This window comes from Nothoprocta perdicaria, unplaced genomic scaffold (genome assembly GCF_003342845.1).
Source record: "Nothoprocta perdicaria isolate Ctin4 unplaced genomic scaffold, notPer1 scaffold_12, whole genome shotgun sequence".
NCBI lineage: Eukaryota > Metazoa > Chordata > Aves > Tinamiformes > Tinamidae > Nothoprocta > Nothoprocta perdicaria.
In genome coordinates this window covers 2,958,289-2,974,838 of record NW_020454316.1, presented here as the reverse complement: position 1 = coordinate 2,974,838, position 16,550 = coordinate 2,958,289, and the positions used below count along the sequence as shown (strand labels likewise).

Sequence of the window (16,550 nt, the reverse complement as noted above, 5' to 3'; positions counted from 1 at the left end):
TAATCATCAAAAAAAGCTGGTTAATGCTTTGGCTTTCAAGTCATAAACGAGATGGGGAAATACATTATGGGGAAAGCTCTGGGTTAGCGTTCTTATGGGATTCAACCAGCTGATGTGGCTATGGTCAAGTTAAATCCAGCTCTTTCAGACATCTTTGCTTCTACTATGCACTGCGCCGCTGTTGCACCCACTTGATTGCTGACAGCCATGCAGGATTTGCAAAGTGATGATGAGAGTGCAGTGTGTGCTGGCTGTCCTCTGTAACCAACAGAATAAGCTAGAATCACAAAACATCATTTACCTGAAATTGATCCTGTTGTCTTTTGCAGATGAATGTCCAGGCTGCTTTGCTGTTCTTAGRGGGTAGACTCCAGCTGGCTTATAACAGAGTGCTGGAAGGCATCTATGTCTGTAGGAAGGGTTTCCAAACAGTCCTGCAATACTTGGAATTCAAGCAGAATCAAATTCTTTCATACACGTCTTTCAGTTTCAGAGGGCAGGCATCCTCTGCAGGACATCCTCCGATGTGATCTTGCCTGTGAGAAATCAAAAGGGGAGAGGATATGAATGTCCATGTCTAACACTTCTTCATGCTCTTCCAAGAATGCTCATTGTGCAAGATGTGTAGGGATGTGAATAAGCTTCCTTACCGCCAGTACTCCAGTGCCACGTCCACGGGACTAGGACACCAAGCCTAAGGAGATGCTAAGCAGCAATTAGCCTTTCTGCATTGCTGCTAACTGAAACTCTTATATCATTAGACCTGKCTTTCTTGTTTTCAATTCCAGATCCTGAATCCTAGCATAATCCCTCAGGGTTTGTGGACAACATGAAGAYATCAGAGTGGCTACTTGCTTTACTGACCTGGGGGAGAATGAGGACATCATTGGGCATTCATGGTACTGTTTACTCTTACCAAATCAAGCTAAATAAAATCGATGGCAGTTATGACTCAGTGTGCCTTTGGTGTAGATATAGCTGTGGAGTCAGAGTTTCTACAGCAACCCATTTCCTCATGCATATAATGCTCTCTCTTACAGATGCTCCCAGTACTGACTTTTAATCAGACAGTACAGTTAATATAATGCAAATGATGTGCACCTTAAGCTATGTGATAAATCTCACTTGCTCTTTACTATCCCTTAGWCAGGCAAAAAGTCCCACTAACAGATCATTTATCCAGTTTAAGACTGGAAAGGAAAATCAGGACTGTTGCCACCATCTAGTATCAGCTGTATATATCATTAATCTTGCACATRCATTTTTGTCATAATTAAAGTATCTATTATGACAGCCACACAAAAGAAGGGAGTATTTTGCTCTTTGCAGAAATATAAAATATGTATTTCCTAACTTTTATAATAATTACCCAATTAAGAGGTAATTATACCTAYTATGTAGGTATATATAGCCATGCAAATACACACCAACTCTAACTGCAGGAGAATTAAAGAAATCTTCAGTATCTCTGTAGAACAGACAAAAATCTTGCTCTTCTTGTAAACAGTAGGCAGGRGATATAGCGGTCTATCACAGGATGAACATTGAATTTCCATCCCTTCGATAGGGACAAGAAAACTTGCTAGATGCTAAGTAGATCCTGACACTGAAGAAGGACCTAGAGAGTCAGATTTTGGAAATAAAAGCATGCCCAGAAGAAGAGGAGGGCACAGCTGCCAACCCGAGCGCCAAAAGGTGGATGGTAGAGAATGAGCTCTGTGATTTGAAACATGATCTGGAAGGGCTGGAGACCACCTGGGCTAAAACCAAGGAGTGCCAGTACAAATCACAACTTTTTTCTTCTTCCTTATTCTATAGGGAAGTGAGTCCTGATAACTATTACAGCTTCTCCAGCATCAGCAGGCTTTGGGAGACTCCGATTCCTTCACCCCAGTGTTTGATATTGTCTTTTAGTATCTCATATAACCTGGGATAGATTTAACTTTACATTTCACCCTTCTACCCTTTAATAACACTAATTTCACAGTATTTTCTAGCAATCTCACCACACAGATAAATCTGTATTTCCTTATTAATTATACCCAGTCTTACATGGCCACTAGTCCTCTCCTTACAAAGCATCCCCATCCACTGCCATGTAACTCCTTCCCATCCAGACTTGCGGAAAAATTCTCCCTCTTCTGCACCTAAACACATTTTTATTTAATGCAATTGGAGAAGCCTCAGATCTGTAGCAGAGCAGCCAYGTGGCTGTCTGCTGCTTCTTCTAAAGTCAGCGTTAACATCCACAGGATGTTACACTCACAGATGCTTCATATGTCTCAAGGGTTATTAACTAAAGCTCAGATCCCTTCTAAAGGAACTCAGGTTTCCAGTAACATTTCATCCTGATAGGCTTGCGAGTTCCATGAAATCTGTGAAATTCCCTTTCCCATCTGTAAGCACTAGACCACAGGGTCTCAACTTTGACTTCAGATGTCTCTGCTTAGGATGACTGATCACTAAACTCCAATAGAAAGAACTTTGGAGGAACTTCATCAGATAGAAACAATTGCTCCATTTCTCTTTATTCTCCCCCCTTTCCCATTTTCCCACTCTAAGAAAAGTAAAAACGTCATCTGTTTGCTTAGATAGTGAGAGATTACAATAGATGCACAAACTGGAAGGGAACTGTATTCTTCTAGGTATTAATTCGTGGCATCAGAGTGAAGCACTGACAATTTGTGTCACTGCCCAAGAGGGCTATGTGAATTGCTGAAGACAGCTGAAATTCTTCTGTAAGAAGGTACTGCCTATAAGTAAATCTCCCAGTGCATTCAGGAAGCATTTCAGATAAACTTCCTTGGGATTTTCTGCTAGCTGTCAGGGTACTGGTTGCTAGTTTCTCATCCAACTCTGCACACTAATCTTGGGGTCTCCCATTCTAGAAAACACTAGATGATCTGCAAGCTGAGGAATCTCCCTGAAAACTTACCACTCAGGAACACGACGGGAGGCAGATTTTGCAGGTCACCCAGAAGGCTGTTTTTGACATCTCAGACCCATTCTGATACACACTACTTCTGTGGGAGTTAAAAAGTTGTTTTCTGCACTGATTTTACTTTTTTTCCAGCAAGGTAGAGAACAATCAGGAATAGGCAAAGATCCAAGGCAAGGTAGAGAAGGCTCTTTGTAAAGCTGAGAGTGACATCAAAATGGTGACTAAAGACAACAACATGAAATGAGCCAAACTGGACTTGGAAGAGATCGTAAAGAAGCATCAAACAGGACACAATTTCCCAGGGTGCAGGATCCTGAGTACAGTTGTGCTACRTCGTAACTCTCACAGCATTAGCTGCACTTACCTTAAAGACACTCGGAAAATCCACAGTCATACCCTGATCTCTTCACTATTAACCTAACAATGATCAGAAGTGATGTTCAATCCTTCAGGCAAGGAACAGAATCAGAAATCTAAGGTTCTGCTTCTCATTCTTTCTCTGACTCATTGTCTGATGTTTGTAATTCATCTTCCACACTCACCCACGTATCGAATGTGTATAATCATTGGAAGTTGTGATGCTTAAATGATTCATATTTATGTAAGGCCTTATGATCCTCAGATAGAAACTGTTCTAGAAATGCAAAATATTATCACAAATTAGAACTTTATTTTAGTGCCACTATTGACTACTCTAGTGATGGGTCTGCCAGCATTTCTTTGACAAACCTCTTCTTAGAAATTAACTTCGAGAATACAAATTTACAACTGCATATTATCCAAACCACTAATTTTGCTAGTTAAAGAGCTAACTAGTTAAGGCAATGCATATAATCATACCTGCAAGTTTTGCTGATGCAAAGCCTAGCATGAACAGGAGCACAAGGCATTTGTGCTTCAGACCAAGGCTCCCAGGACACTTACATGTGGACAAAAGAAAAATTAAGTGCTGATGGCAGTAMTCAGAGGAGCAAAGTGAAGTCTCCTGACTTCCTGCAGTGCTTGTGCCTTTATTTTCAAACACATTAATGATGGAGTAGGGAACAGTTTTGATACAGGAAAAATGGACTTTAGTGCTCTGCCTATTTCACTAAGCAGGCAGACATGGGCACTGCCTTCCTAGAGCTCATTTCTGCTCCTAGACAGTAATGATTTTTTTTTTTTTTTTTTTTTTTTTTTTTTTTTTAAGTTCTAGCCTGGAAAATCCTTAAGAGAAACTCTGTTTAACATTTGATAGTCTCCCCACAAGGTCCATAAAGAGCTTCTTCAACTTGCCCTTCAGGAGAGACATGTGGAAATCAATTCTACCAATTGCAAGATAGGTGGTGGTGAAGAAAAGCAAAAACATTCCTAAGGTTAACAGGAAGCACAGTGGTGTGCTTCATGAGCAAGCTGCTTCTTCACTGAGGTGACCAAATCAACCTGGCTATATGCCTGAAGACCAAATTCCAACATGACACATGAAGCTAACCATGMTGCAGACGACACCATTTGTCTTCTGAGCAAATTGGTGAAGTCTTCCCTGCTTTCTTGTCTTAGTACTGCTGCCCAGCTGATGGAGGGGACATCCCACTCCATCTCCCCTACAAAAATCACAATTTACACTCCCTGGCCAACTACAGTCATCCCATTACAATTCCATCCAAAGGGAGTAAAYTCAGTGTGCAAGGAAGGGAGGGTATTTTAGCCCTTCGAGTCTTACTCAGCATCATATGACTGACTTCACTCTTCCAGCTGAACTCAGATGCTCATGTTTGCAGGCTGGCACGTAACTTGTCTGAAGCCAATGCCAGGCTGGCTGAGATGGAGAAGGGCCAAGTAGCAATTAACACCGTCAGGACTCGGCTCCAAGGTAAATTGCTTTCCATCTGTTGGCAGCTTTGTGCAGCGCTACATCCCTCTGATCCTCTTCTTCCCCTACGTTTCATCTAGCTCTTGCAGCCCTACCCATCTCCTTAGCAAATCTGCCAAATCCTTCTAGCCTTTGCTTCACGTTGTCTCCAGTTAAGATTGACAGTTGAAAACATCAAGAAACATCAAGTTAAGCTAAGAGCATGAGGAAGCTCAGAGCAAGCTTAACCAGACGGGTCACATAAAGACTTCTCTCACCTCTCAAGTGGATGCCTTTAAAGGGCTGGATGAAGAGTCAAAGTTCCTGGGGACAATCAACTACCTGGAGAGGTTGTTGCYATCAGGGGAGACACAGCACTGGCTGCTTGACACGCTGCTCAAATTAGAGCTACAAATCTTTTATTGTGTTAGCTCTCATGAAGGAAAGCTGTAGTCATCCAAATTCATTTCTGGGCTTTTTACCAGCTGAATGTGGGGGGGCGCTGGGGGGCTACCAGCCTTGTATGGTTATGAAAACAAGATACAGAGCGCCATGAGTCAGCAGCAGTGATAAGARCAGAACACATGCATGAGTGTTAGCTCAGTATCTATTTGGTGGATCRTACTAGAGCTTATATATTTCTTTACATTAAGTAAATTTGGCTCCAAAGTTATCAGTTTTTAGATTTCTGACATGTCTGTCTTGGAAACATTTTCCCTATCTCCAAAGAATAATTCTAGTGCTGTATCTGTACACAAAACTCTGACAAAATTTTCTCTCCATTCAAAACAATCGGTTTATGGTCATAACTCTTTGGAAACGTAATTTCAGAGAAAACAGTGATGGTGACAAGCTGAGAGTGACAAGATGTTTCAGCTGTATGAGTTCAATTCACTGCACTACAGAGGCAGCCAGGTAGCAAGAGCAGAAACTTGGCTCCTGATGAGGAAGGTATTTGGAAGCCTGGGATGTTTCTAGTTGGTCCAGAACAGAGTCGTTCAAGCAGAGCACTGCAGCACTGGGTCACGAGCTCCATGGATTTGATACTTCCATATGGATGATTATTAGTAATGGCTTTGCTATCTCCACTGCTRTTGTGCTACTGTAGCGAGCGTAGCCAACACAAAGCAGGACTTGGATCTCATGAGAGAGTAGCTGGAAGAAGAGCAGGAAAGCAAAGTTGAACTGCAGCACCTGGAATTTAAACTCGATAGTGAAGTCACAGTGTGGGGGACTGAACTGAAGAATGATACTGTCCAGAGAACTGAAGAGCTGGAAGAAATCAGGTAAGCATTCAGCTTCTGAGGATGCAGAGATGGCACTTGAAAGAATCTTACTAGTTYGGCAGCCAAGTCATAGCTTACAGATGTGATCTGTTAGGACTCAATTTGTAAAACCGAGGGGAAGCACAAGCACTCCAGGCAAGAAGATATAGCAAATAGAGACTACTGAAACCTAACGCTTGTACGCTGACAACAGGCAAATAGCACCRACCCTTTCTGATAAAAGCTTGGATTTGGATTTAGCTTCTTCACCCTAAGGGAAATTTTACTCCTCCAGTAGCCCTACAAAAGCCACCAGAAGTTCCTCACAAGAACAAAGCGAGCACTAAATCAGGTTAAAGCCCTCAGAATTTAGTAGCCACATTAGAAGTTGAGCCAACGTTGGTAGCAGTCTAATACAGCTAACTTAAGAATCCTTTCATACATCAGCAACAAAAGACATCTGGAAGATTTCACTGTTCATCTGAGATGCTGTGAAGGAAACAAATGGAATAAGTCTGCTACATCTCTGCATAATTTTGCTCCAAGTCCCAGGGATATTCAGAAAGGAAGTCACTTTGCTATTAGATATTATCCTAGTCCTTGAGGTACCTAAACACAAGAAGGAAGTCTAACACCAGCAACAACCCAGGAACAAGAGGCTTAGCTGCAGCAGGTTATATCCACCAGTAAAGAGCTACCTATGTGCTAGTAACAGTTTTAAAGTCCCTTCTGAAACCACTTCCACATCACTGGTGAAAATGTGATGATGCAGGAGGTGAGGGCTGCTACCTCCAGCTGCTCCTCATTCCACGAACAGTTCACTTCAAGATCTACAATCTGCTTCTCGAAGCCCTGGGAGTCTTCCTGTTAACTCAGGTTGATTTCGTACTAGTCTCTGGTTTCTTAATATTTTAAGATCCCTCTGGCAAACAGCACAATAATTTGTATCACCATTAGAATCAAGGCTAAGATGCACACCAAGAGAAAACACAGATAAGCAGCACAGCAAACTCTTTGGAGTGCACAGTATGCTTCTTGTAAACTCATTAACCAACTTCCAGAAACAAGCAAAGGTGAAGCAAAAGTTCTTCTTTATTGCAAAGCAAAGTATTCACTTCTTTCAAGCCTAATGATATCCTGCTTGTAACTTTTCACTGTTGTAGTACCAATGAGTTGGCCACAGGTTATTAAATACCACTCAAAGCATTTCCGCACAGCATGTATTTAAAACACTAGCAACGGATGCTCCTTCATTAAATTAACATTTCTACTCTCGCTAGTAGAGGTGTAAAAGCATGAATAGTAGTGTAACTGTGGGACGTTTAAATCAAAATGTTCTTAAAATAGGCATAAAGACTGTTCCAAATCCCCTGAAGTCCTTGGGTCTCTGCCAATAACTGCAGTGGGCTTTAGAACAGGTCTCAGGAGCTGACAGTCCCACATACAGCATTAAATTACTGGGCTGAAAAATCTGTTTTGCTATCACTTTCCTTAAGGAAGCTGTTCTTTATTCTGTGGTTCCTATGGTATATTTGTCACCATGGTATTTGAATGTATGTGCAGATCATAAGGAGACATAGAATATCTGTGATTAAAAACTCCTAGGAAATAAAAACACATCTTTATTCTTTCCCTTCATGACCAACAGTTAAAACACACTGTAAAATAGTCTTGAATAACATCTTGCTTTCAACTGAGTAGTCTTTGAAATAGAAAGTCACACTAATCAGCTCAGGCAATTACTAGCTGCACATCTGCACAAGGAGTATCTGAAGTGGAAAACATTTGCTCCACAGCAGCATCATTATAACTGCAGGAGGAAGGGAGGCTATCACACTGATGGGAACTGGGTGATCTTATTAAATTCCTAATGGTGAGGGAAGAAAGCCTCGTAAACATTTTAATCATCCATTCAGAATGACCAAGAGAAACTCTGCCAGTCATTAGAGTGGCTGCCAATTTAACTGTGACTACTTGGCAGGACATGCAGAGAAGTGAAGTGTAAAGAAAACTTGCATCCAGTGAATGCTTGGCTTTATCTTTACAGTCAATGCTGCTTATGCTGCCCTGGACAAGAAGCCAAGAGCCTTTGATAAGATGTTGGCAAARTGGGGAGACCAGGAGGTGAAAGTGGACAGTTCCCAGAAAAAAAATGCCTCATGTACATGACTAAAAATTTCAAGCTTAAGACTACCCGTGAAAAAGCCTTGGAGCACGTGGAATCTGTTGAGAAAGAGAGCAAGACCCTTCAGTCTGATGCGTAAAACCTCTGTAAATCATATGCCCCTTGATTGAACAACCTCTTGTGCTTTCCAGCACCAACTCTTCTTATGCTCAACAGTCCTTTCATTCTCTGTGAGCATGTATTTGTTGGGCTTAAAAAGTCCCAGGCTAAATTCTGCTCTTCGGATACAATCTGCACCCACACACGTGCACAACTGAATGGACTACTCAACACTAACATCAGAGCACTGGTTCCAGGGACTCTAAGCTCTAGGGAGAATGCACAGAATCAAGGATCTTTCTGAACTCTCAAAACCAGACTGCAACAGTGATTCGGGTATCATTACTGCTTTAACAGAGCGTTGTTGCTCCAGGGTGGCCCACATAGTATCATTAAAGCTTTGCAAAAAGTAATGATGACTAGTTACAGCATTAGACAATGTAAAATAAGACACACGTTCCAGTTCTAATTCTGGCTACCAGCCCCGCCTCTAAACCCATACGATTCACTTACGAGACCATCTAAAACGGACAGCTTTGCCCTTTAACCTCAGGGGAAGATTCAGGTATCTCCAAGAATCAGTTGAGAGCGTGTCAATTAAATTCCTGCTCAGGGTCTCCCTATTACCAGCACCTCAACCAGCACTAGCTATAAAGGGAGACAGCTGCCCTTTTTTGACTATTCTCTTTTGTTCTGCAAAATCTAGAAATTGATCCCCTAGAGGAGGATGGAATATGACACTAAATACTGAGAAAATTGTAGAATCTTCTGCCTTTGCAGCCCGCAGAAAACCATGATGGACTCCCTGGCACAGACCCGGTGTTTTCTGGGCTATCTCCCCAATCCTTTGCTCTGGCCTACATCAGCTGGCAAAGAGCCTCATTCCACTATACAAAGACCATGTGGCATCCTGTTTGCATTCTGAAAAAGCAGCCATTTGGAAGGGGCCACAGCAAAGACTGGATATGGCTTGGAAAGAATTTTCCTTGGGTTAACAGGCTTCAGTCTTCCACTTCCATGAACACTGGAGGTAACATTTAGCAATAAATGCAAAGGGCAGTTGATGCAGAGTGACTGGAACCATTTCATGTCATTTCCCTGCAAAGAATCTGTCTGGTGAATTTAGTAAAGTTCACCTGGAATAAACCTATCACATGAAATGTCTTTTTTCTTTCCTAGAGGAAATTAAGAATCTAATCGAGTAGCTGGGGGAGGAAGAGAAGATATAAGTGAACTGAAGAACATAAAGAAAAAAATGGAGATTGAGGATGAAATGTAGGTGGCACGGGAGGCAGCAGAGTCTTCCATGGAGGTGCCAGGGTTACAGATGTGCTAACTGCATTCAGGCCTGCTGCCCACCTTCCAGCAGCAGAATGGATTCTTTACCTATAATCCTAACAGATGGCATTTATTCCTTTACCTGCTACACATTTCCTTAAAGGTTGACGAAATCAAACTGACTTCCCTTCAGAACTAGCTCAGGTTAAAACTCAGCTTGACAGAAGAATCCATGGGAAGGGAGAAGAATTTGAAGCAACTAGGTATAATGATGATACAGCATGAAAATATGATGATATAGCATGAAAGGCCAAAGACCTTCAGATACAAATGGATGGGGATGCTCACCAGTGCAAAGAGCTGCAGGAACTCCTCCTCACCTGCTGCAGACACACCTGGATGGAGTGGGCACTGCCCTGGAGGGCCACGAGCGCTTCTGCAAGCTACTGCAACAAGATCTGGAAGAAGCCACAGARAGGAACAATGAACTCAGAGACCAGACAGAGACGAAGCAGAGCTATTTATGCAACATCTGCTTGTCAAGAGTGCATGCAGTGTAACATCAATTCTCAACTCTGGGTAAACAGCATACGACTTGGTGATTAATGGAAAAATATRTAGTGGTCCTCAGAACAACTCTATGGAACAGAAAGAGCTCAGGGTTTAGAAATATATTGATGGCAGAACAAGCTCTGCTCCTAGAGAAGCCAATTTAAGATTTTCACCAAGTTCAGTGACAGAGAAGCTACAACAGCAAGCACCACTAAAAAACCCACTTTAAAAGGGGCAGTGTAAAATCTGCCTCCATGGAAGCTGTTATTTTACTAGTTGTTTCCATGGTGCTTAGAATTCTTCCATAGAATGAGATCCATTTTAGTGAAATTTTAAGCATCCTTCTGTTGCAGACTGTCATATGAAATAACACACCTGCCATTTCATTTTGTGGGTATATTGAAGAGGCCAGTTTAGCATTCACTGTTACATGCAGTAGTTCTTTTCCATAAAGGATAAACTACACGTGCTGAAGCTTGCAATGAGAAAAGTCAAAACACAGACTTCTGGAAAGGACTGATAATACGGGAAGCATTTCTCAGCTGTTATTATAGGACACCAGTTACAGAGTTGTAAATGCAGGTTTTATTCAGATACATAAAAACTGCAACCTATACATTTACTCACAATTGATTGATGAATAAAGGATACGTTTTTGGCAGGTGAACTGTTTTCTCCATATCAGATTTTGTCTTTTAAGCTCATTTGTTTTACAAAAACCTATAGAGCATAGAATGGCACAGCCTTCTGGCACATATACTTGACATTGTTTTCTTGAAGAGTAGCTTAGATTGCTAGAATGTGGTATTTTTTATTAAAGCCATTGTAGTAGTTCTTCAAGTGATTTTTTTTCTTTTGTTTTGTTTTTACAGCAATAACCAAAGTCTTTCATTGTACAGCAACAATGAAAGTCCTCCAATGATTCATATCAGTAAATACTAAATGAGCTGTGGGGCTCTTTTTCCATGAGATAAGATGACATACATATTGTAAACTTCAGAACAGGGACTATGTTTGCTTGCAAAGATTGCAATCAGACAGAGTTTCAATCAAATCTCAAGCCAGATGCTGGTACTGCAGCACAACTTTGAATAATATTGATAAATGAATTCAAATTCATATACACACACACAAAAGTGAAACAGATTCAAGGACCTCACAAGCAAAAGGATCTGTTTCTGTCTCAAAGCTCCATTAGCGTTTTAGCAAGACATGAAAAGAAAGGAAAGGGAACCACATGAAAGCAAAAACCAGTCCCAGTATGCTAGTGAAGATACAGAGGGGATGAATCCCACCTGGTTTAAAAGCACACTACTTCACAGGGAAAAGTAACCTCTGTAGAGAACTGTGATGAACAAATCATCATCTTGCAGACCAAACGGAAGCCCCAAAGCTGAGCAGGTAGGACATGCCAGGTTTCTAAGACTTCTTTTTGCCCTCTAGAATCAAAGCCTGACAGATATTAAATGAAAGCTGGAGTCTAATCTTCAACATGTTACTAAAGCGCATGAGAAAATCATCACCGAGTACCAAGGAGGTGATGAGATAGCAAAGACAGCTGTGGCTGATGTAAATCACCTCTCAACACTTCTGTCCTTTACATTGGCAGCTGGAAACTTTAAGGTATGTATTTCATTATTTCTCTCCAGTGCCAATTTGAAAGTGCACTGTTAATATACGCTAGCACTTGCTTTTTATGAGCCTGAAAAGCAGAATGCATGTTAGCTCACTGATTGCACCAGTCTGCCAAATTTAATCTCTAAAAGAAACCCATTTCCTCTCTGCCTCCCTAGTAATCTACATCACAGATGGCACCCTGAGGAATTCCTCCATTTCTTTTCTCTGTATCCCTTCTCTCCCTTATTACACAACTCCACTCATCACACCTAACAGGCCTCCAACAAAGAGTGGGCTGGCTTCCCTCTCCAGCTAGTCAATGGCATTCGTAATTGGCACTGAGGGGAGAAAAGTTGCCAGCACTGAGCAGATTGCTCCACTGGCACTGTGCTGACAACTGGCACTTCAGAAATATCACAGCTAGCCGGGGATTTAATGCAGAGCATTTCTTCCCAAAGTGAGGCTGAGCCTTCTGCCTCCTCTGAGCTTTCAGCTACTACATGTTCAGACTCCATCTTCACCTTCCATCCAAAACATGCTCTGGTCGACCTTCCTTCTACCAAAGGGTAAGAATAACAGAGCCTTAAGTGCCTCTAAGCAGTAAGTGCCATTAGAATCAGAACTATTGGTTTAATATTAAATGTGAGTAACATCTACGACCAATCCAGGAGTATAAAGCAAGCACAACCCCACCCAGTTTATGTTCTAATCCAAGATCTATTGAAGGCAGGCAGGACTATTTCTACTGATTTCAACTGACAGCTGCAATCTTTAGAAAAGCAGACTGTGATACACAGAAAATTAAGATAATTAATTAATCTGTGTCTGAGAGATGGAGCTCACAGGCTTGAACCCACCTGCCCTGAATTCATCAGGGTAGAACAGGGTGTGGGACAGAAATGAGGAAATCCTAGGTGTGTTCGTAGTGACTCATGCAGCTCCCTACAAAATGTAACAGATATTTGTGAGTGTGCTTAGGCACGGAGGTTAGTTTTGAACTGCTGCGGTCAGTAGAGATATGTTTCAGCACTGCTAAAACAGAAAGGAGAACAGGACAGGATGCTGTTTCCTCAGTGCAGGAGGGATGCTGTCAATATTTTCTCAAGGGCACCAAAGTTGCACTGCAAGGGTTTCTCTCTGGAAGAGCCCAACTCAGGGATCCCTTGCATAGCGCTCCAGGACACTTCCAAGCCTTCCAGCAAAGAGTACAGGGACACAGACTACTCAGAGCAAGACATATCCAGTTCCTCTTCCCTCCCTTCTTCCTCTGAAGGAAAAAGGGCTACACTTCATTAAAGAAGTGATTCATTTAAAAAAAAATAAATGAGAGACAGACAGACAGACATACACATTATCATGGGCATTTACAGAGAGAACTACCATTGTGTCAGCCTTGAAAGTCAAAAATACTACTTGAGTTTAGCTGCAGTGATCAGAGGCATATCTAGTATTATTTGAAAAGCATCTGTGCTAACAAGAGTTTTGCGTTTTTCATGTCAAGAATGGATACAATTATTCTCATTGATAGTCTTAACACTTAGTCTTAGCAGAGCTTATTACATAGAAAAACCTGAAGTTGCTGCTTTGTAACATCACCCTTTTACTGTATCAGAGTTGTCTGCCTGTATGTGACCAAAGAGTCCTTCTCATTCACTCTTTGCTGTTCAAAGCCTTGAGATAGCCAGTGTTAACAATATCAAGGCACAGTTTTGCTGTCAGTATCTAAAATGGTGATAATTACTGCTGCCATTTTCTCCACTTCTCTACTGCAGACCATTTTCTGCAAGAGCTACCATAAAAATGTTGTCTTCCAAACCCTGCTGCTACCCTGTTGTTCACCAAGCCCTGCTTGGAAAACTGGAACAAATGCATTTAGGCACACGATCTTTGAGAAGCTGCCACCAGCAGGACAGGGGCTGCCAAATGTCACCCTCCTTATACTCTGCTCTAAAGGTGGTCATTTAGAGCCTAAGCCTTGGGGCCTGCTGGCCTGGAAAAAGCAGGCTCTTACCCACTTCACCGCAGATCTCATCTGGCAGAGGGTAAAAGCAGTCACCATCAAGCTACTCGCTACCTAGAAAACAACTGCAAAAGAGACAGAACAGTAAAAATCTACTCAAAGAGTAAACACAGATATATGCTTCCACCTTTCTCATTCTGTATTATGATTATTTCACACATTCCACAAATGAAAACAGGAGTTGCCAAATAGCTGTCCCTGCTTGATCAGGGTGGGGGAGTTGAACTAGATGATCTCTAAAAATTCCTTCCAATTTCAACTATTCTGTGATTAAGTAGCCAAAAAAGCAAGAAAATGACATAAATTGACTTGCCCTGCTTAGAAACTCCAAATTGGCAAATAGTTTAATCATTAGTGACTTCATCTGATCTTAAGGCCATGCTCTTCATATGTAAAGACTATTGATGAAAACTGATTCTGATGAGCTATTATAACCTAGATAGCTATGCTAGAGAAGCTGTCAGGAACCACAATTAGAAAAGATATTTGTTGTCTATCCTTTTTAAATGTAAAGCACGTCACGATTCTATCTGGTTGGGAGTGATATATTTACAAATACCGGTGCCAACAAAGCTCATCTGGAACACCTCTCAAGGCAAATATTTTCAATTGCAAATAGCTGTTTTTACCTACAACAATCTGCTTTGAATCCAGAAGACATTATTTTGACTATTATCCAAGTGCATGCATTTGCTATTAAAAAATAAAAATGCCAGCAATTGTTAAGGATGTCCCAGTTCAATTTCTTCTTGCATAAACATCTTCCTGTTGGACTCTATCTAAACTACTTTTACTGAGCTCAGTTCAGCCTAGCTTGTAAGGTCTTAATAAAAAACACTGGCATCCTTACCAGATCAGTACAGCACAACTGCATCAGCAATACAGCAAGAACAAAGGTGAAAAACTCTTTGAAAACATTTGTCAGAGACAAGACCATAACATCTGATGTTTAAAAGCGTTGAGCTACTTCTACTTCCGCCTCATCTGGTGAAAATCACTTTGTGAACCTAAAACCATACTTGCACGTAATTTCATTCCTGTTATGTAATTTTACTTGGCCTACTTGCATAGTAATCTGTGCAGTTGATCTAATTTTGCTAAGCCAGGAAGGGCCACAGTGATTACATATCTCCTTGTTACAGAACCATCAGGACACCAGTTCACAAGAGCATCTAATGAAGCCTCTGACCCAAAAGCATGATCTTGTATTGAATTTATGCCATTCCTGACTATTTTTCAGATCTGTTCTCCAAAACTGCTGATAAGAGTCCTCGGCTCTCCAGGTCAGTTCCCCATAGTGCTTAGCAAGCTCAAACTGCTGAAAATTTCCTTCATTGTAACCTAAATCTCCCTTGCTGTTATTTTAGCTTAAGACTTCTTGCTCTGCCCCCAGTGGACAAAGGAGAACAAATTGTTCCTGTCCTCCTGGCAGCAGCCTTTTATGTATCTGGAGGCTTACTACATTTTTCCCATCTTGTCTCAAAAGCCTCTGTAAAAAAATACAGCTTTAAAGACTCTGATATTTTCACCTTTTCCTCAAGTGATCTTTATGTGTATGGAGACCAGAACTGGATATACTCTTCTAACAAAGATTTTTATATAGCTGAGTAGAGCTCAAGAAATTCTGTGTGCTCACAGTTTTCTTAACCTGCATGGTCCTGGTGCAGCATCTGCCTTTTCTGCAATAAAGCATTACTGATACCTGTTCAGGTTCTGAACTGGCACAGCCCCTCCGTCCTTTCTAGCAAAAAAGGCAGTTCCCATTTGCTCCTGTCCTGCAATTCTGAGGTTGCTGAAGCTGCTGTATCACTGTGCACCTGTTATTGAACCGCATCCTATTTCTTCACAGAGCTGCTATTCTGAACTCTAGTTCTCTGACCACATGCCCATGCTGCCCTTTGACTTGAACGCATGATCAAGTGCCGCAATTATCCTCTACATTTCACTACTTATGAGTAATGGGCCCAGAGTAGTTCCCTGCAGAAGTAGTGGTACCAAGAATTTTCATCTCAACCAGTTCTGCAACTCCGTTAGAATGATATAATCTAGACTGGTTTTCCAGTTTATTATTAGACTACCCTACAAACCTGTGTCACAAGCTCTACTGGAAAAAAATAACAACAAAAAAAATCAAGATATGACATACACTGCTTCTCCCTTATCTGCAAGCCCTGCCACACTGGCAGAAGAGGAAATTAAACTGGCTCAGTTCATTCTTGACAAAGCCACACAGGCTCACATTCACCTTCTAATTTCCTTCTAGATGCTTATGAACTGCTTATTCTTTCTGGGACTAAAAATACAGCATGCTACACTACTGCCCCTCGGCACACCTCAGAGTTACTCATCCCCCCATATTCCAGGCCTCACAGGCAACAGTGTTTTTTAAATTTCACACCGGCCAGATCATCAAAACCCAATGAGCAGGCAGCTCCTCCACGGTAATTAGGAGGCAGAGAACTGCATTTCTCCCTAAAATGCACTGGAGCCAGATAGGAAGTCCTAGAGCTCCCAAATGAGCCAGAAAGAGACCCACTAATCCCTGCCCTGAAAAGACATTTTTAAACTCCCAATCCAGTGAGAAACACAGGGAACGTGCAGTCCTCTCCTTTTCCCTTCCTCAACCTGAGGACACCAAAACTCTCATCTTTTCTCCTCACAGCTACAGAGGGCTCTACGGACCTCCTCACAGCTAGACATGACCTCCTTCAACAACCAAGACTAAAACACCTCAGAAGAGACGCATCCCTATCCTCTTTCCAGGTAAAATTTAGGTTTGGGGGGGTTTTTGTAGATTTTTTTCCCCCCCCTCCTTCGTCCTT

At 41.7% G+C, this 16,550-nt stretch overlaps 1 long non-coding RNA gene across 2 annotated transcripts in view; it reads right to left on the bottom strand.

Moving 5' to 3' along the window:
• LOC112960064 overlaps positions 1-15,977 on the bottom strand; it is a 25,214-nt gene extending 9,237 nt beyond the window's left edge. The window contains exons 1-4 of one of the 2 annotated variants that reach the window (XR_003251708.1): positions 15,431-15,977; positions 13,720-13,793; positions 9,888-9,997; positions 302-536 (exon numbers count right to left, since the gene is read on the bottom strand). This is a non-coding gene — a long non-coding RNA (uncharacterized LOC112960064). Of the gene's footprint in view, positions 1-301; positions 537-9,887; positions 9,998-11,386; positions 11,525-13,719; positions 13,794-15,430 lie in introns of those variants that run through there. The other variant, XR_003251709.1, reaches the window with a different exon arrangement.
• Between the last annotated feature and the right edge of the window lie 573 nt (positions 15,978-16,550).